This window comes from Brassica napus, chromosome C3 (assembly GCF_020379485.1).
Source record: "Brassica napus cultivar Da-Ae chromosome C3, Da-Ae, whole genome shotgun sequence".
NCBI lineage: Eukaryota > Viridiplantae > Streptophyta > Magnoliopsida > Brassicales > Brassicaceae > Brassica > Brassica napus.
In genome coordinates, this window is record NC_063446.1 from 63,530,188 (window position 1) to 63,551,738 (window position 21,551).

The 21,551-nt window shown below is 36.2% G+C and overlaps 1 long non-coding RNA gene and 1 pseudogene across 1 annotated transcript; both read left to right on the forward strand.

Annotated features, from left to right (window-relative positions):
* The first annotated feature begins 3,342 nt into the window (after positions 1 to 3,342).
* LOC106422156 lies at positions 3,343 to 7,073 on the forward strand (annotated as a pseudogene).
* Positions 7,074 to 14,198: 7,125 nt separating this feature from the next.
* On the forward strand, positions 14,199 to 19,394 carry LOC125583838. Its single transcript, XR_007320885.1, has 6 exons — positions 14,199 to 15,894; positions 16,059 to 16,141; positions 16,229 to 16,432; positions 16,560 to 17,916; positions 18,084 to 18,410; positions 18,542 to 19,394. It is a non-coding gene; the product is annotated as an uncharacterized LOC125583838 (long non-coding RNA).
* The last annotated feature ends 2,157 nt before the right edge of the window (positions 19,395 to 21,551 follow it).

Genomic DNA, 21,551 nt, shown 5'->3' on the forward strand with positions numbered 1-21,551 from the left:
TGGAGGAAATATCTTCTCAAGGTTGCACATGCTGACTGGTGCGTTTGTCTCCAAATTATTAATACCCTCATCAGTCACTACTCTGCTGCATAAGTCGCGGAAGAAAACACTAATCCCTACATAGATAAAAGACATAATTTTCGTAAGTATTAAGCTTTTATAAGCATAATTGTTAAATATAAAAATAAATTAAATTGTAAAAATATAAGATATCTGCAATTGCTTCATGAACATTACGTAGCAATAATGCTGAAAAAGCAAACGGAAGGAGGCGCTGCATATGACAATCATGACTCTTCAAGCCAGTAAACTTTCCTTCGCTTCTATCAACGCAGTTCCCCAAATTTGATGCATATCCGTCAGAAAATTTCACTTTATCTGTAATCCAATCAAATAACTCTTCTTTTCTAGCACCATCCAGCCGATAAATGGGAAAATGGGCCGTACCGTTCTCATCAACGTGAAGTTCAGAACGATCACATATATCGACTACATCCAACCTTGACTTCAAATTATCCTTCGTTTTACCTTGGATGTTAAGGACTGTGTTCATCAGATTGTCGAAGAAGTTTTTCTCAATATGCATGACATCTAAATTATGCCGCAATAGATGACTCTCCCAATATGGCAGATCCCAGAAAATACTCTTTTTGTGCCAGTTATGTAGCTCTCCAACCGCACTGACTCGAATGTTTTCATGTCCACCTACATCTGGCGTCCTTTCTGCATCAAAATACCTAAACTGCTTCAACAAATCTTTCCCACTAACTTCCTCAGGTGGACCATCAAACACCTGCTTGTTCTTCGTAAACGAAGTCTTACTCCTGCGGTATGGATGATCAGGTGGTAGAAATCGTCTGTGACAGTCAAACCAACACGTTTTCCTTCCGTTCTTTAGTTGGAAAGCATCTGTGTCATCTTGACAATATGGACATGATAGCCTCCCATGTGTTGTCCATCCAGATAACATACCATATGCTGGAAAGTCACTTATTGTCCACATAAGTACTGCCCGCATCTGAAAGTTTTCTTTGCACGAAACATCGTATGTCTCAAAACCATGCGCCCATAGTTGTTGCAACTCATATATCAGTGGTTGAAGAAACACATCTAGTGATCTTTTAGGATGATCTGGCCCGGGGACGAGAATTGAGAGAAACAAAAACTCTCGTCGCATGCACAAGCTCGGCCGTAAGTTGTACGGTGTCACAATAACTGGCCATAGAGAATACTGTCTTCCATGCTTTCCAAATGGGCTGAAACCATCAGTAGATAATCCAAGATAAACATTTCTTCTCTCTTCCGCAAATTCTGGATATGTTGACTGGAAATGTTTCCAAGCCTTCGCATCTGAAGGATGTCTAATCTCACCATTTGTGGAATGCTCTGCATGCCATCTCATTGCTTTTGCTGTGCGCTCACACTGATACAACCTCTTCAATCTTTCCGTCAAAGGCAAATACCACATTCTTTTGAATGGGATCGGAACTCTTCCCCTCGTCTCCTGATAACGAGGTTTCCCACAAAATTTGCATACATTCCGTGTCTCATCCGCTCTCCAGTAGATCATGCAGTTGTCAATACATACATCTATCACTTCGTACGGTAGTTGAAGACCGGCAACAAGTTTCTGAACCTCGTAGTATGAACCCGGTGCAAGGTTATCCTCAGGTAGAATACCTTTGACAAAATCAGTAATCGCATCCATACATTCTTCAGCCAAATTATAGTCTGTCTTAATACCCATTAATCTAGTTGCAGATGATAAGACTGAATGACCATCTCTACAATTTTGATACAAAGGTTGTTTTCCTGCATCCAACATGTCAAAAAATCTCCTAGATTCGGGATTTGGTTCTTCCCCTCTATAATGATCATGTACCATCTGCTCAGTACCTACACCATAATCTATATCCGTTCTAGATTCTTCTAACCTAATATCAGGCTGAAGTTCACTAACAGGCTGAGGTTCGCTAGTACTACCATATTCATAACCAGTTTCCCCATGAAGGTACCAAACTTTATAATTACGTGAAAACCCTTTCATATACAAATGAGTCCAAACATCAAATTCTTTTATAACTTTATTATTATTGCAAGTAGAGCAGAGACATCTTAACATACCACTTTTTGCATCCGGTTGCTGTTGAACAAGCCTCATGAATTCTCCAATCCCTTGAACGTATTCTTCCGGAAGCAAATTGGTGTTCGGATCCAAATGAGGTTTATCCATCCACGAACGATAATAAACTTCTGAAGACATGATTTTCACGGAATTGTTATGACTAAAGAGAATGAAGAGAGAATGAAGTGTGAATGAGTTGAATGAGGAGGGGCTGTATTTATAGGAAATTGCTTACGACCCTCCGACGAAATTCCGACGGATGTAAAGAGATCCGTCGGAATTCCGTCGGTATTTTCCAATCTCAAACGGCTATACAACGGTCATATATATTTGTCGGCAACGGTCATATGGTTCGTCGGAAATTCGTCGGAAAATTCCGACGGAATACCGACGACTGTACTGTTAATCGGAATGTCGTCGGAAGTTCGTCGGTATATTCCGACGACCCATGTTTCGTCGGAATTCCGTCGGAAATGGCCGACGGAATTCCGACAACTTCAAATTTTTGGTTTTCGTCGGAAATTGGTCGGTAATCCGTCACAAACGTCCGACGACATTGATGTCCGTCGGAATCTCCGTCGGAATTCGGCGTGTTTTCTTGTAGTGACCACACATATTTTGTATTCTTGATTTAACCTTTTTTAAAGAGACCTAAACATTTATAAATTATAACATACATTAAACATATATAGTATAATATTTAAAATAGAATTTAGAAATAATAAAATTTAAAATGATTTTATTTTTAAGATTTTCTAAAATAATCTACTAATTATCACAGGAGTGTCCAATCCAGTGAGACCAAATCAATTAAAACCGATCTAAACTGAAATAGAGAAAATGGTTTAGATTTGGTAAATATCGAATAAACCAAATGTATATTAATTCTAAGAAACTGCAGTACATATGGTTTTAGTATATAAATCGATCAAACCGAAGAAACTGATTAATTACAATATATAAGTAGAAAAATAAAAATAATCACAAAATATTAAATAGTATAAAATTTAGATAGATAAATAGTAATCGCTCTGTTTCATATTAAGTATCTTTCTAGCATTTTTTTATTGTTAAATAAAAAGTGTCATTTTAGAATTTTAATGCAAAATTTATTTACTTTTCAGTTAAAATTAATTGCAAAGTGCATTGATTTTATAAATAATTTTATTTATCTCAAATGTTACTTATCAAATACGTGTAATTAAAAAAAAATTAATTATATTTCATTCACAAAGTGCGACACGTATTTAGAAACAGGCAGGCAGGGAGTATTATTGCGAGGCTGGTCGCACCAACCCAAGCCCAGTGTAAAGCGAATCGGGTCAAACCTGTGGGGATTAATTCTGAAACCCTTACTTGGCCTTTCTTTGTCAATTGGGCAAAGCGTAACTCTCAGGTGCGTGTGCTCTCCACTGGTTCCTCGAAGCTCATTCGAAATCTCTCAATCATCTCAGGTTCTTATCTCGAATTATCCTCCGTTTTCTCGTCGTGGGATAGTTTCATTCCATGTTCAAATGATTTTCGATAGCTGTAAATCAGATTTGTCCCTTTGTAGCTGATTAGGTGAATTTGGAATGTAGTTTGACACTTTGGGTAATAAATAATTTGGAGTGTCTTAGTGAGTAACCAAATCATTGTTGGTGCTTGTCTATAGTTGTAGATTCATTTGGTGCTTGTTCTTAAGCGATTAGTCTTCATTTTGATGCCACAGTAATAGTTTTCGCAAATCGTCCCATTAAAACCATTATTCCGATTGTGTAGAAATATGTTGAATCTTTGTCAGGCAGTTAAACTATGGAGTTTATCTGTTATGTAGATATTTTTGAGAGATGGCAGATCGATTGACACGTATTGCAATTGTGAGTTCGGACCGTTGCAAGCCTAAGAAATGTCGCCAAGAGTGCAAGAAGAGCTGTCCCGTCGTCAAGACAGGTGCCTCTTTCTCTTACTCCGATACTGAATTGTTACTGTTCTGTGATTGGTTGGTTGTCATTAATCACTGCATATGCCTCGTTTAGTGAAGCCTTTTACTGACTTGCTGTTTTTGTTATATGACTCTTAATATGTCAGTGCCACTCTTATACATTTAACCAAATGTACATTACAGGAAAACTTTGTATTGAGGTGACTGTTGGTTCCAAGCTTGCTTTTATCTCTGAGGAGTTGTGCATTGGTTGCGGTATTTGAGTCAAGGTATCTCTGCATACCAAATAATATACATCTTCCGTACAAATAACCAAAGCTGGGAAACTAAACACTTTCTGTTGTCTTTGCAGAAATGCCCTTTTGAAGCTATTCAGATTATCAATCTTCCCAGAGACTTGGAGAAAGATACGACCCATCGCTATGGGGCCAACACTTTCAAGTTGCACAGGTTTGCTTATCTACTCCAGTTTCCTTTTAGAAAATTGATTCCTCTGCTAGTGTTATGACAATGTAATCTCTGTCTTTATTTCCAGGCTGCCAGTTCCAAGGCCAGGGCAAGTCCTTGGGTTTGTTGGCACCAATGGTATTGGAAAATCAACCGCTCTGAAAATTTTGGCAGGGAAGCTCAAACCAAATTTGGGCCGTTTCACTGTAATAGTCTTTCCTGAGCTTTATCTGAAGATTGCATATCTCTTGACTTGTTGATTTTTTTTTTTAATTATATTTTTTCTTCTTCTTTTGCAGAATCCTCCAGACTGGCAAGAAATCTTGACTCACTTCCGTGGGTCAGAACTTCAAAACTACTTCACCCGTATTCTAGAAGATAATCTAAAGGTATAATGCAAATTGACCTTATAATTTGTTTCCAGAGAGTGTTCATTTAATGACACACTGGGTGTTCATGATAGGCCATTATAAAGCCTCAGTATGTGGACCACATCCCAAAAGCTGTTCGAGGCAATGTTGGAGAGGTCCTTGACCAGAAGGACGAGAGAAACAAGAAGGCAGAGCTCTGTGCTGATCTGGAGCTGAACCAGGTCATTGATCGTGCTGTTGAGAATTTGTCTGGTGGTGAGCTGCAGAGGTTTGCCATCGCTGTTGTTGCCATACAAAACGCTGAGATTTACATGTTTGATGAGCCGTCTAGTTACCTTGATGTTAAGCAAAGACTTAAAGCTGCTCAAGTTGTTCGTTCTCTCCTGAGGCCTAACAGGTTTGATATTTTCATCTCCTGATTGTTTTAGAATAAGATGCTGACAATGTTTTCCTTTTCTCCTCAGCTACGTCATTGTGGTGGAGCATGATCTCAGTGTTCTTGACTACTTGTCGGATTTTATTTGCTGTCTGTATGGGAAACCAGGAGCCTATGGTGTCGTGACTCTCCCTTTCTCTGTCAGAGAAGGAATCAACATTTTCTTGGCTGGGTTTGTCCCCACTGAAAATTTACGTTTTAGAGATGAATCGCTGACCTTCAAGGTAAACTTTTTTGATTGTTCTTAGTGGTAACGAACATTGTTTCCTTAATGAGTTCTTCATTTGTTCGAAGGTTGCTGAGACTCCACAAGAAAGTGCTGAAGAAATACAGTCGTACGCTAGGTACAAATACCCTACGATGACCAAAACTCAAGGATCCTTCAGGTTGAAAGTGACGGAAGGTGAATTCACCGACTCTCAGATTATTGTAATGCTTGGGGAGAATGGTACAGGGAAGACAACATTTATCCGAATGCTGGTATTCTCTTGCTTCGTTATATCCTGTCTTGGTTAAGTTTCTGTAAGTGCTGGACTCCTAAACTTGGTAATTTATGCAGGCGGGTTTGTTGAAACCTGACGAGACAGAAGAGTCAGACATAGAGATACCAGAATTCAATGTTTCTTACAAGCCACAAAAGATCAGCCCCAAGTTTCAGAATTCAGTTAGACACTTGCTACACCAAAAGATTCGAGATTCATACATGCATCCTCAATTCGTGTCGGACGTGATGAAACCACTTCAGATTGAGCAGTTGATGGATCAAGAAGTTGTCAATCTCTCTGGAGGAGAGTTGCAAAGGGTTGCATTAGCTCTGTGCCTCGGAAAGGTCAGCATTTTGTTAACATAGCAGTTTTGTCTTGGTCTCAGTGATCTCATGCATACACAAACTTGGAATTGAATTTCTGCAGCCTGCGGATATCTACCTGATCGATGAGCCGAGTGCGTATCTGGATTCAGAGCAACGTATTGTGGCTTCTAAAGTCATTAAGCGGTTCATTCTCCACGCAAAGAAAACTGCATTTATAGTCGAGCATGACTTTATAATGGCAACATATCTCGCAGACCGAGTCATTGTCTATGAAGGACAGCCATCCATTGACTGTATTGCAAACTGTCCTCAATCACTGCTCAGTGGAATGAATCTGTTTCTATCTGTAAGTCTCATATTCATCTCTTAGCTGCACTGTGGGGGCAAGAAAAAAGGATGTTTGGTGCTAATGATTTTACATTTATGTCTGCAGCATCTGAACATCACATTCAGAAGAGATCCCACCAATTTCAGACCAAGGATCAACAAATTAGAGTCGACTAAAGACAGGGAGCAAAAGTCTGCTGGCTTGTACTATTACTTGGATGATTAAGACGTCTATCATGAGGTTCTTAATCTCTAAAATCCAATCTTTGTCTTATCACACAGCATTTTATGGAGAGCCAATTTCTGAAATGTTTGTTTTTTGTCTCGTTGATCGATTCACAGAACATAAGAGGCATGGTCTGGATAAAAACATTGTCTGAATTCCATGAAGGTCTTTTGCTCTGAGGAAGTTGATCTATGAGTTCGGGATGCTCTGTGTTCCTTGCCTGTTTCTCTTCTCAAGCTTTTGATTGTTTGTTCATCAGTTTTGCTTCTCAGGTTTTTCATTAACTGAGTAATAGTAGTTCCTAAATTTTCTTAACCTTTATGGGCTTTTGTACTTTCTGAGTTGTTTATTTACTGTTGTAATGATATTTTGGATTTTGCAAGGAAGGTACTGCCTATTGTTATTACTGCTTCTCACCAGTCACCACAGCCTAAAGTATTCACTCGTATAGTTAAAATTTCAAAAAACACTATCCAACACTAATGTCAATAATACCAACTAGGGAGCTCCTTCCAAACCTCTTAAACCAACATATGTAGTTGACAATGAGATGTAGTAAGATGCATTGGCGGTTTCGTTTCAAACAAAACTTATGCAACTTCTTTCTTCAACCTTTTGTCTCCATGATAGTTACAAGCACTTAGCAAAGTACCCCCATACACCTGCTTTCTGTGATTTTCCGATCCCTCTGATGAACTCATGAGCTTCTCTTAGCTTCCCTGCCTGGCCAAGCATGTCAACAACGCAAACCCGATGATCGGTAAATGGTTTCACCCGTTAGGTTGTAATAACTGACATCTTAGACCTTCTGACTATAGACATTATACACTGTGATTTTCAACTGGATCTTTCATTGGGCCTAATTCACTGGGCTTTTTTTTTAAAATATAAGAATGAATCGTAAATGAGAAATTTAGAAGTGATGTGGATAACGATTTAACTAACACGATCGAGGCGTTTTGCTTATTTTTTAACTATCTTTTGCTTATTTTTTAACTATCTTTTTATTTTAATTAGTCTTTATCTTTTCAAATCAAATCTGCCATCATGATGAATTGAATAAAATTATTTGTTTCAGAATTTTATTTTACCACTTTTGCTCGACTATATTTTTTTTTAAATCTTAGTTAGTGTTTATATTTTCTGGACTACTCTTTCTCACAAGAACTTTAAACCCACTAATGTCAATAATACCAACCAGGGAGCTCCTTCCAAACCTCTTAAACCAACATATGTAGTTGACAATGAGATGTAGTAAGATGCATTGGCGGTTTCGTTTCAAACAAAACTTATGCAACTTCTTTCTTCAACTTTGTGTCTCCATGATAGTTACAACTTACAAGCACTTAGCAAAGTACCCCCATAAACCTGCTTTTTGTGATTCTCCGATCCCTTTGATGAACTCATGAGCTTCTCTTAGCTTCCCTGCCTGGCCAAGCATGTCAACAACGCAAATCCGATGATCGGTAAATGGTTTCACCCGTTAGGTTGTGATAACTGACATCTTAGACCTTCCGACTATAGACATTAGACACTGTGATTTTCAACTGGATCTTTCATTGGGCCTAAATCACTGGGCTTTTTTTTTTTAAATATAAGAATGAATCGTAAATTAGAAATTTAGAAGTGATGTGGATAAAATCGATTTAACTAACACGATCGAGGCGTTTTGCTTATTTTTTAACTATCTTTTTATTTTAGTTAGTCTATCTTTTCAAATCAAATCTGCCATCATGATGAATTGAATCAAATTATTTGTTTCAGAATTTTATTTTACCACTTTTGCTCAACTATTTTTTTTGTTCAAATAACAATTAATGTGAAGCAGGGTCAGGAGGCTCGTGGGATTGACGTGAGGGGGTAGGGTAAACCCCCCCCCCCCCAAATTAATCAAATAAAACCTTGATGTCCTATTCGATTTGTCATTGATTAGCCATCTACTACATTTTTTGGATTTAATACGCTTCTTAATAATTTTCATGTTTGTGATGTATGTTGGTGTGATTTAATGATTTGTACATAATGTTTACAATTAAGACTAACTTTCTGATCATGCATGATTTGTCAAGTGTTGGATTATCGGATATAGATGAAAATGCGCGCTTGAGTCTAGTTATTGAGTAGAGGGTCTAATTAAGCCAACCAAGAGATATAAGTATGATAGTAAATTCCTTTATGAACACCGTTTATGTGTTAATTTAATTGTTCATTAGGAACTTCTAGTGCCAATAAAATAGGACAAGATTTGGGTTCACCTCCTGTGGTGAATTATCTAATTCACCTCAACCTTCTAAACCAATTAAAATGCCACGTAGGATTAAGTAAAAAAAAAATAGAAAAAAAGAAAAACAGTTGAAAAATAAAATACGTCGGCTTCTTCTTCTTCATCCCCACATAAAAGATATGAAGCTTCATTTGTGAAGCTTTGAGTCTCTTATTATGTGTTTTCAAATACAATTCTATACCCTAAATCCAAATCCTATACCCTAAACTCAAACTGTAAACCCTCAACCCAAACCCAAACCCAAACTGTAAACCCTAGACCCAAACTCAATTGTAAACTCTAAACCCAAACTCAATTGTAAACTCTAAACCCAAACCTAATACATTTAAATAAAGTTTAAAGTTTACGATTTGGGTTTATGATTTAGGGTTTAGAAATTGATGCAGATTATTGTTTATCTATCTCATAAGAGAACATAATTTGATTGGATTTCGAGAAGATAAAGTCGAAATTAAATTTGAAAGCACAGAATTGGAGACTTAAACTTGACAAATAAAGCTTCATATCTTCTCTGTGAGGATGAAGAAGAAAGAGGCAGAGGCAATAGAGATCACGTTTTCTTCTTTGACAACAACGTCTTTTATATTTTTTTCACATATTTTCCTTGTTTTTTTTTTAATTTTATTTCCTTTTTAACTAATCCTACATGACACTTTAATTGGTGTCGAGAGTCGAGGTGAATTTAAGAGTTCACCACAGGAGGTGAACCCAAGTTTTGTTCAATAAAATATAGGAAATTAGTATTTCCATGGATTAATAGCTAATTCATGATAAGTAGATAAAACCTTATATGTGTTAGGAACTTATATACATATAGACAATCAAGGTCTTATCTGTAGATAGATAAATATTTTTTTTCATAGAATTTGAAAACAGATTTTGCTCTCTGTCCTCATTATGTTTAATGTCATAACTTAGTTTAGGTCTCACGTTCTCAATCTCTAATTAATACTTAAGCTCATTTATAGATAGTTGTAGCTAGGCGTGGGCAATCGGGTGACCATTCGGGTTCGGGTCGGTTCTAATCGGGTTTCGGTTTTTCGGGTTTACAAAAATCAGCCCCAATCGGGTATTATAAAAGTTCGGTTCGGTCTCGGTTCGGGTTCTGTCGGGTTCGGGTCGGATTCTGTAGCACATCCTAAACCCGGTTAAACCCATTTACTTTTCGGGTTCGGTTCTAAACCGGATTTCGGTTGTCCAAACTACTAATACTACCCAAAGTACCTATCCCTATCCGAAAAATGAACCTGTTATCTTGTTTCATGAAACACTTATAGACATAAACTAAAACACACTTCAAAAAAATCAATCAAAGCATGCATTACACAAACACAAGTAATGGTGACGAAGAGTCTATAAGTGTTTCATCTTTAAGCAACACAAGTTATTTACACAACTATCTCCAAATGAGGACGAAGACTAGAACAAATAATCAACAGAACAGTTGCAATGGTGAAAATAAAACATAAAAGAACCTTTATTAAACTTCAAAAGAAAGCAAACTTGTTCATAATGAACCTTAAAAGCAACACTCGAAACAGAGTACATCTCTAATGAGATCAAAGTTGAAATAAAAAGCAAAGCCAACACCAAAACAGAAACAAAAAAACTTCCAAATTCCAAAGCAATCTTCAGTCTTCAATCCTCACAGTCCCAAACTCTGAAGCGACAAACAAAAGCTTGGGTAAGTACACCAACAATCAAATGAAATGTTAAGAGAAACTAAGATAAACAATACATACCTTTCTCAAGCTTGTCTAGCTGCTCAATTTCAGCTAAAATCTGCTCATTTGTTTGGACTTTCTCAGAGAACTTAATATCAGCTTTCAGCCACTGCTCACTGCACATCAGAACCTCGATCAAGTAATGGGTTAAACAGCTCCTATATGGTTCCAAGATTCTGCCACTTGTGCTAAAAGCACTTTCCGAAGCCACTGATGAAACCTGCATCACAAGTAAATCCTCAAGTCAGCTAAGCACTCTAAAAAAAAAAAAAATTCACTAGCAACGGAAGAACAAAAGTAATGAAACCTGCATCGCAAATAAATCCCTCGCCATCTCTGCTAGCACATGAAACTTCATTTTGTGAACCTTCCACCAACCAAGTATGTCAAACTCGAATCCCATCATAAGCTTTTGATTCTCAACTGGTTCCTTTAAGTACATCTCCAGCTCATCCCTTGGCTCATTTCCTGAATCAGCAACAAGATTCTTGTACTCGGAGTCCATTCTCAAATACCCAAAGTCTTCAACAACCAACTTGAGCCTGTCCAAATGATCTTCACTCTCCTGAACAGCTACAGTCTCAGTCTGCTTCGCCTGAGATGATTCACTATTAGCCCCTTTGAACCGGCTAGAATACTCGTTGAACATCCTTGTAAGGAGTTCAAGCACAGAGTCACTCATTTCTTTGGCTTCTGTACTGTCTTTTCCATACAGTGTCTCAAAACAGAAGCTTGGGTAAGTCATCTTCTTCCTGGGATCGAGTACTGCTGCAAGAATCAACATCCGGTTCACATTCTTCATGCCATCCCAATACTTCAAGAACTTCTGCAACATGTCTTCAGCTTTCAACTTCAAATCCAAGTCAAAGTTGCAAGCCAATGCATTGAGATTCCTCTCAATTGTCACAATCTCACCATAGCATTTGTAGGAGTTCACCTTTGAGGAAGCTGAGACAACTAAAGTGCTATTATAAAAGATGACCAGGAACCTCCTTAGTTTCTCCACAGCATTCCAGTCACTAAGACCAGGCGGTCCACACCTCTTTACACCATTTTCTACTTCTAAAAAGTAGTCATTGTACAGTCTATCCTCTGCTTCCATCCCATCAAACGCCACTCTGAACTGCAAGGCTCTTGATAACATGAGAAAGGTTGAATTCCACCTAGTCTTAACATCCATCGGGAGACTTCCTCGTGTCATCTTACCAGTAGTAACCCTCTGGTCAAAGGCGTTTAACCTATTGGTAGAAGACCAGACATACTGGACTGCATTGCGGATTGCCAACACATTGTCGCCTAAATCACCTAGACCCTCCCTAGCTATCAAGTTGATAATGTGTGCACAACACCTCATATGAAGAAAGTTACTATCTAAGACCAAAGCATCGGGCGAGACTGACCTAAACTGACTATGAAAACGCCTAAGAGCAGAGGTGTTAGCAGTGGCATTGTCTACCGTAATGCAAAACAGTTTCTCAATTCCCCAGTCAGCTAAGCATTCTAAAAGAACTGTGGAAATCGTCTGACCTTTATGATCCATGACCAGTTTGAAACCAAGGATGATCTTCTTCAGCTGCCAAGTCGGGTCAACAAAATGTGCAGTTACAACCATGTAACTTGCACCTGCAATTTTTTTTTTAAAACAATGCTATTAGTATAAATAAAAAATGAGATTGTTTTCAGTGTTCAGAAAAGAAAAAACCTTACCTGTCACTTGAGAAACCCAAATGTCAGTAGTGAGAGAAACTCTTTGTTTGTTAGTCTGCAAATAATTCTTCAATGCCTCTTTCTTCTTCAGAAACATCTCCACAATGTCTCTAGTGGCAGTTCGCCTTGAATGAGGTTTGTAAAGGTTCACCTTCACGGAAAAAAAATTGACATTAGTTTCATAAATCAGAGAAATAATGTACAATTCAGCACTTTACCTTATTGCAGAAATACTTCCATCCTGTACTGTCTACGAAAGACAGAGGCAACTCAGCTAACACCAATAGCTCATTCGTAGCTTCTCTGACAACTTTCTCAGGTACCTTTGATGGCTTCAAACTCCCTTCATCATCGATGGAAGTTTGACTCTTTCCTTTGCTGATTACGTGCGCCTGGTACTCTTTGCAGATGAGCAGGTGCTTCTGGAGATTGGAAGTTCCTGATTTTGTTGCACATGAAAACACCTTCTGGCAGTAGTGGCAAATGCACCTGTCACGGCTCTGCTTTGTCCTGGTGTAATGATTCCAGACATCTGATCTTGGCACAACAACTTTTTTCACCTTTTTTGCCTCAGGACTTTCTTCGCAAGGTGTACATGTCTCCTTCCTCTTTCCACACCTATCTGGTGTTTCAAAGTTCTCGTATTCAACCCCATCTTGCTTGTCAGCTCCACTGTTTGTGTTCTTGAATGTTGATGAAGCCATTTGCTAAGAAATGACAAACAATAGTTAGATTAAACAAAACAAAACAGACAAGACAACTAAAGATTTAACACATTTTAGAACATGAAAAAACAGAACATCAACATCATCGCATAGACATGAACAAAAGTTAAAAAAACAATCATCTTTAAAGATCAATCAAGATAAATAAAACGTCACTTTTTATAAGAAAATGAAACAACTTATGACGAACATCATCTAACAACAGAACAGAACTCTATGAATTAAGAACATAAGACATTGTTCTGTTCATGAAAACAACTAGCTGAATAGGAAACCCATAAACCCGACAAATCCGAATGACCCATAAACCCCAGAACATCTAGCCATTACTCGATTGCAGAGAAAAAGAGGAAGAGTATCTCACCTCTTAATGCAATCGTCGAAGGAGGAGGAGAGGAGTTTTGGTGCTTTGTACCTCGGTGAAGAGCACAAGTTATATAAGAAAGGAGATACAAGGGTTTGCGAATCACGGAACCGATTCGAAGAGAAATCGGAGAGGATATGTTTAGGAAAGAGGATCATGATTTAGGGAAATCTCAATATTGAGGAAAAAAGATCGAATCGTAACTGGATCAAGAGAAATCGAAAAGGGGAAAAATGGAAACCTAGACATATATCTCTCCATGCTCGGGTATCCATTTACTCGATCGGGTTGGTGCTTTTTACCCGACCCGACCCGTAACCCATTATACCAAAAATATGTGACCATTCGGGTATTTCTCAAGATCCGAACCCGACCCGAACCGGTTTTATCGGACCGGGTTTGGTTCGGGTGATCGGGTTCGGTTTTAATGCCCTGCCCTAGTTGTAGCTATTGGGTTAGCTTATTTTAACACATCGGTCGCTAAATACTACTGTGACATAGCCATGCACGCCATATTGAGGCCCCTCCACTTAACCGAGACAAATTTTAGTGCACAAAGTTTGCTTTGCAAAAGAATAATGACAAAGGCGGTTAAACTTTTTTTTTGTTTTCACATTTTCTAAATAGTCAGCTTTCTTAAAAAAGAACAAAAAGTTAGTGGTGGAATTTTTTAAAATCTAACAAAGATGACTTGAAAGTTGACATCCTTTACCTCTAAAGTGAATATAATACTCATGATTAGGGAGTAATACCTTTGTATGGAATTCGATTTCACTCTACTAGCATATGGAACTTTTATGAATTAAATAGACGAAAAATATGCCATATAGGTCCAAGATGAAACAAATGAAGAGAATATTTGTAGGAACAAAATTCAAATGGGTAAGGAGAGGGGACGAACGGCTATATAAGGATACGAGGAGACATCAAGAAGGGGATCCGAACATCTACACACCTGATGGCTAGAATTAGGATTTTACTTGCTTTATATTCTTGCCGACTTGTACTTTCCTGGCGAGCTCCTTGAGCACCGGTTGTTTCACCGTTCGTTTCCTTACTTGTAACCGACAAACATGTTTTCGATCTAATAAAACACCTTTCGAAATTAACTCACTGACAAGTTTCGTCTCTCTCACTTGTTTCTGACCAAACTCGGTTCAAACAGCCTGCCACTGATCCGAGGACACGAATGGCTCTGATACCACTGATAGAGATAAACGAGTTCACCTCTACGATAATTGTTTCACCGTTCAGAAAACAATGAAACGTAGCTCAAATATAAAGAATCTGTTACTGAAGAAAGATTCTAAAACAAATCTCCAAGCAATTTCAATGGAAAAAACGTACACAGAATCTAGAGGAAGAAGATGATCTAACACTGTCAATATTTTTCTTGATGAATGAAGAAGACGATCGTCTTTTATCCCCTAACAAACTTCTTCTTCCAATCGCACAGACACGTGGCTGTTTTACCAATCATTATTTTCATCCTATCTGCTACTGCACGTACACTAGACTCTATTTATCTGTAACATCCATCCACTCAGATTAGTGTTTCTAATCCTTTATAGTCATGCAATGGAAAGAGAAAAATTCCATAGTTATAAGTTTGGTGAGATGATGAGTTTCAACATGCAAAATCTTATATTATATGTTTGAGAAAGTGGTAACTATGTTAAGTAATTTTTATTTATCTAAACTTTATAATTTTCATAAAAAGACAAACATTGAAATATATTAAGAGATGTAACCAATTATCTATTTTAAATTAAATCATCAATATATGTTAATATCAATAATTTTCAGTTTTAAAAGTTAAATTATTATAGTATAAATATTTAACTTAGACTTGATCAAAATGTCTTTTTACATATTGGACAAGTGTATTTTCAAAAAACATTAAATCAATGTATTTTTCAAATCCGAAAACATAAATAGAGTTTTTTTTTTTCCAAACATCCCTTTTTAAATCTATTTTTCTAGTAAATAACTTAAAACTATGGGATATTTTCTGTTTATTTTGTCTATAAGATAAAAAACACATGGTAAGTAATTTGATAAATAATAATATTAATAATAATAATAATACTATATAATTAAATCAGTCAATCTATATTAAAATAAAATCTTAAATAATAAAATTAATTAAACTAATAACTTATCCTAAAATCATAGAGAATATGACAATTAAACAAATTTACTTATCAAATAATATATATAGCAAACAAAAGAAGATAGAGCAAGAACCCTAAATAATCAAACTAAGAAACTCTCTTTCTTTCCAAAGTTTTCTCTCATCGGAATGACAACGGAGACAGAGAGTTCGCACTTGACACAGTCATCATCATCTTTACCTCCGCAACCTCAAAATCCAGTCGATCATCTGAGATGCAATGATTCATCAACACAAGGTCTTCAACACGGTATGGATTCTATTCAAAACCTCCATGATCCATAGTTTACCCTGCTTGTGATTTTTCCTTTTTTTATTATTTTCTTGCTTTACAAGCTTCCTTAAATTTTCAAGTAAAATAGAAATATAAATTTCTATAAACCTAATCTTTTTTTGGTTGAATGTTACGTACAGATGGAATGAATAATCAAGGATTGCAGATTCTGCCTTCTGATGACTTTTACAGTTGCATTGTTTTCAACATAACTCAACTGAAGGTATGCCTGTTTGTTAATACGTATCAGTTTCATCATAATTGATACTTTCTCGGTCTCTATTTTTATATAGACCATTGATTTTTGCAGAATATACTACTTAGCTGCTTTAACCCACACGAGCCCGACAATTTAGCAAGAGAAGCCAACGAAGAGCTCAGAAAAGCACAAGCTACTGCAGAGTCTAGCCATGTTTACCAATCTATTCCTTGTGGTGAACACATTCAAAAAGACGTTGCCTCCGAGCTGGTGTTTGGTACTCAAAGTTTATCTTCCGCTTTTCCACCTCGACAGGTAATATATCATCTTTCTCTCTTAATAACATAATGTCACTTTACGTTTAAAAAAATATCGTAGTTGTTTGTTTCTGTATACCTTACGCACCACGCAAAACCAACTTTACTTGTCTTTTTTTTATTAGACTGATGGAGGATTCGAGGCATTTACTAAGAACTTCAAGCAGTGCGAGATATGGAATGGTCCTCAAGGAAACAACAATCAAGAAGATCAAATTGTTAATACTATTGAAGGATCTGCTTACATGATCCCCCGCAAGCCCTTTGATCCTATCGGAAGACCTATCAATCCGTTTGGCCCTATCGAGCGACCCATCCCACGTTTGCCCTCTAGTTCTGAACTAGCATATTTGGGATTCGCGTAAAATACAAGTTTCAAGAACATATCACTGAGAAGTTCATGTGTTTTCTTTCTCTCATGACCTTATCTTTTGTTTCTAGGGTTTTCTACAGAATGTTGTTTCTATTTTTGCCATCTATAGAAAATTAAATACCAAAAATTATTCAAGAATATTTACAAGCTTTTAAAAATTTCTACTTCCACGTTTTTTTTTTCTATTCCCTTTTGGAATGGTTGCGCACAAAAAAAAAATCAAGCCCTTCAATTTAAATTATACTTTTATGGTTTGTAATAAGTGATCTACTTGCGCTGTAGAAGGCTGGGCGTGATTAGTAGGCTGAACAATCTACTGTTAGAGATTAACTTAGAGAACAAAGTTGCAGTTACTAAAATAATGTGCGTGAGAATAAAATCAAAAATTTAAATAAATGCCTACAATATTAATTAATTTGTAGGAACAACATCCATGTAATGGCTTAACATTTATCATATTGTTTAAATTTTTGTATATTTTGGATTTTCAATTTAGATAATAGATTATTTACATTTTATTTAGATAATAGAGTATTTACATTTATCATCTTTTATTATTTTATAGTTTTCCAACGATTGATGTGAGTATTCATATCGTATAAACCAACAACAATGTTGTCATCTTAGGCTATACAGTTAAGGAAAAGAGTGTGGTTAGACGAGAATCCCGACAAACGAATATATGGACAAACATAATCATATAAAATCCTTTCGATGATGCTTATCCAAGGCCCAACGTCGGGTTGACTGCTTTTTTTTTTTCCTGAACCAACAAGAACAAGGTTTGGTCTATTTTTACTATAAAAATAAATACCAGCTTAGAACGAAAACTTTAGCAATATTGACAATATAGCAAACAAGAGAAGTAGAGGATATTGAGCAAAAACCCTAAATAATCAAACTAAGAAACTCTCTTAATTTCTTTCCAAAGTTTTCTCTCGTCCGAATGACAACGGAGACTGAGAGTTCGCACTTGACACAGTCGTCGTCGTCGTCGTCATCATCATCATCATCATCATCATCATCATCATCTTTACCTCCTCCGAAACCTCAAAATCCAGTCGATCATCTGAAATCCAACGATTCATCAACACAAGGTCTTCAAAACGGTATGGATTCTATTCAAAACCTACATGGTCCCTAGTTTACCTCGTTTGTGAATTTTCCTTTTTTTTTTGTTATTTTCTTGCTTTACAAGTTTCCTTGAATATTCAAGTAGAATAGAATTTACAAATTTCTATAAACCTAATCTTTCTCTTTCGGTTGAATACTACAGAGGGAATGAATGATAAAGGATTTCAGATTTCGCTTTCTGATGACTTTTACAGTTGCGTTGTTTTCAACATAAGGTATGTCTGTTTGTTAGTACGTATCAATTTCATCATAATTGATGCTTCCCGCTCTGTTTTTTTTATGTACAATTGTTTTTTGCAGAAAATACTACTCAGCTGCTTTAACCTATACGAACCCGATAATATTAGCAAGAGAAGCCAACGAAGAGCTGAGCAAAGCACAAGCTACTACAGAGTCTAACCATGTTTACCAATCTATCCCTTGTGGTGAACAAATTCAAAGTTTATCTTCCACTTTTCCGCCTCAGCAGGTAATTAATATATCATCTTTCTCTCTTAATAACATAATGTCACTTTAGGTTTAAAAAAACATTGTAGTTGTTTGTTTTTGTATACCTTACGCACCATGCAAAACCAATTTTACTTGTTTTTTTTTTATTAGACTGATGGAGGATTCGAGGCATTTACTAAGAACTTCAAGCAGTGCGAGATATGGAATGGTCCTCAAGGAAACAACAATCAAGAAGATCAAATTGTTAATACTATTTAAGGATCTGCTTACATGAACCCCCGCAAGCCCTTTGATCCTATCGGAAGACCTTTCAATCCGTTTGGCCCTATCGAGCGACCCATCCCACGTTTGCCCTCTAGTTCTGAACTAGCAGATTTGGGATTTGCGTAAAATACAAGTTTCAAGAACATATCACTGACAAGTTCATGTGTTTTCTTTCTCTCATGACCTTATCTTTTGTTTCTAGGGTTTTCTACAGAATGCTGTTTCTATTTTTGCCATCTATAGAAAATACTAAAAATTATTCAAGAATATTTACAAGCTTTTAAAATTTTCTACTTCCACGTTTTTTTTTCTATTCCCTTTTGGAAAGATTGCACACACAAAAAATATCTAGCCCTTCAATTTAATTATACTTTTATGGTTTGTAATAAGTGATCTACTTGCGTTGTAGAAGGTCTTGGCGTGATTAGATGGCTGAACAATCTACTGTAAGAGATTAACTTATAGAGAAGAACGTCGCAATCACCAAAATAATGTGTGTGAGATGAAAGCAAAAGAAAGTTTTATATTTGATTGCTAAATTTTGTAGGATATCTCATGCGATTTACTCTGTTTTATTACTTTTGGGATAAGAAATCAAAATAAAGTTTTCGAAGTTTCCATGATAAAATGACAAAGTTAAATGCTAAAAAATAAAATAAAAATCAGATGTTGTCTGTTCATGAAATCTATCTTGGACAATGTGTTATAAATTTACTGTTTTTAATTTAGATAAGAAAAACCATCTACCGTTCTTTCGGTTTACATGTAATGGAGAAAAGCCTGCTTTTTTAAAACTAACTGAGGTTCGTGTTGGAGACTTGAGTTACAAGTATTTAGGAGTAGATGAGGATCAGTGGTGTAAGTAGGTTTTTAGGGAGTTACCAAAAAAAAAAAAGTAGGTTTTTAGGGGCTTGATTTTTTTATAGGAATGTGACTTTTTATATAGTCTTAAATATAATTTAGCTTTAAATTATAAATAGTTAAAACAGAAAAACCTATGAACACTGTGTAAGAGTTTGAATAATTTACCTATCATATCTGTAAAATTCTTCTCAAAAAATATATTTTAAATAGTTTAAGAAACAATATAAACCAGTTTGAAAAAAAAACAATATAATAGTTTAACGCAAGGTGGTCTTTCAGTCAGTTCTCCACAACACTTGGCTCCAAAGGAACAACGTGATTGACAAATGCTATTATAAATTTCTTCTCAAAAAATATATTTTAAATAGTTTAAGAAACAATATAAAAAAACAATACAATAGTTTAACGCAAGGTGGTCTTTCAGTCAGTTCTCCACAACACTTGGCTCCAAAGGAACAACGTGATTCACAAATGCTATTATAAATTTGGAAAACGAATAATTAGAATTTAGATGTTGTATTTACAATATAAACTACAAAAACGAACACATTTAAATGTAACGTCCAAATATAGTATTGAAATGTAGATAATGTAACCAAATACAAAAATGAACATGGCCTAATTAAAGAATTTTAAACATATTTCATAGATCATATTAGCCAAGTGAATTAACATACTGAAGTTAAACCTGCGGAGAGACATGAGTATTTATCTACTTATCCTAAAAATTGGGTATAATGTTTGAATCTAATAGTGTCAAGCATGAGAAACATCTCCTCTTGTGCCCTCAAACGTGAAAGAACAATCTCTCAAAGACTCAGTCTATTTTTAATATTATTTTGATTAATTTTTAAATAAAAATTAAGCTAATTACCGATTTATCCCTAAACCTAATCTCTAGTAATGTGACACCGACGGTTCTCTATCATTTTATTTTTCTCTGCGATTTCTTTTTTTCCTCTGTAAACTTCAACCACCAAATCTTAAACAGATCCAACGATTCTTCTCTCTTTCTCTAGAAAATGTGGCGGCTAACCCTGATATACATCGTAAGGTCACCGACTACCAAAACCGAAGAAGAAATCACAGCGGTTGGGCCTTCGATAATGGCAGAAAAGGAGAAAGATACGACATCAATAGGTCTATGATTTTGATCTACAATGATTGGATGTATAGTGATTGGATTCTATTTCTTTTTGTTATGTATGTTTCCAATTTAGGGTTGTTAAAGAAGATTCTAGAATTTTTGTGATTTAGGGTTCTTTTTGTTCTTGTTCTCTCTCTCTTTAAGGCATTTTCGTGTTTTTATTTATTTCATCTTCAGATCTGATTTTAGTAGTACTTAGTATAACTAGTATAACAAAGTATATGATGTATACCTAACACATTAGTAGTAGCAGTATTACAAATATGACTCAGTATAACTAGTAAAACTTAATATAACTAGTATAACTCGGTATATCTAACTCACTAGCAGTACTATTATAAGTATAACTAGTATACTTCAGTATAACTTGTATAACTTAGTAGAACTGAAAGGTAGAATAAAGAGTTTTTATGGATGTCTTGAATCATGTTTTGAAGAGGATTTAGATGAGCCGGCGCTTTGAAGTGGTCTGGCAAAAGTCTTTCTTCTGCTTGGTTTAAGTTTCCTTGGGCATAACTGCGGTGAATCAAGGTTACTTGCTCTAAGTATTCGCGGCTTTAAAGTGGAAAGGTTTCGAGTTTGATATCGGAGTTGAATTTTGCGATCGAGGCACATAGTTAGAGAGGCATTTTGCGGAAGCTTTAGGTGGTGCTACTCAGATACGCGGCCGAGATTGCCGCTCAAGGCATGTGTGACGCGTGTCCAAGCTACAAGGCTTCTGGAGATCCACTTGTTATTACGTTGAAAGTTTCCTGTATGTTTCTTTAATTGGGCTGATTAATTGAAAATCTAGCGGGTTTCTTCTCTGTGTTGTAAATTCTGATACCAAATGTATCAATGCCCATTGGGCTTAATCAAAGATACCTGGGCAAAAAACTCGGATCC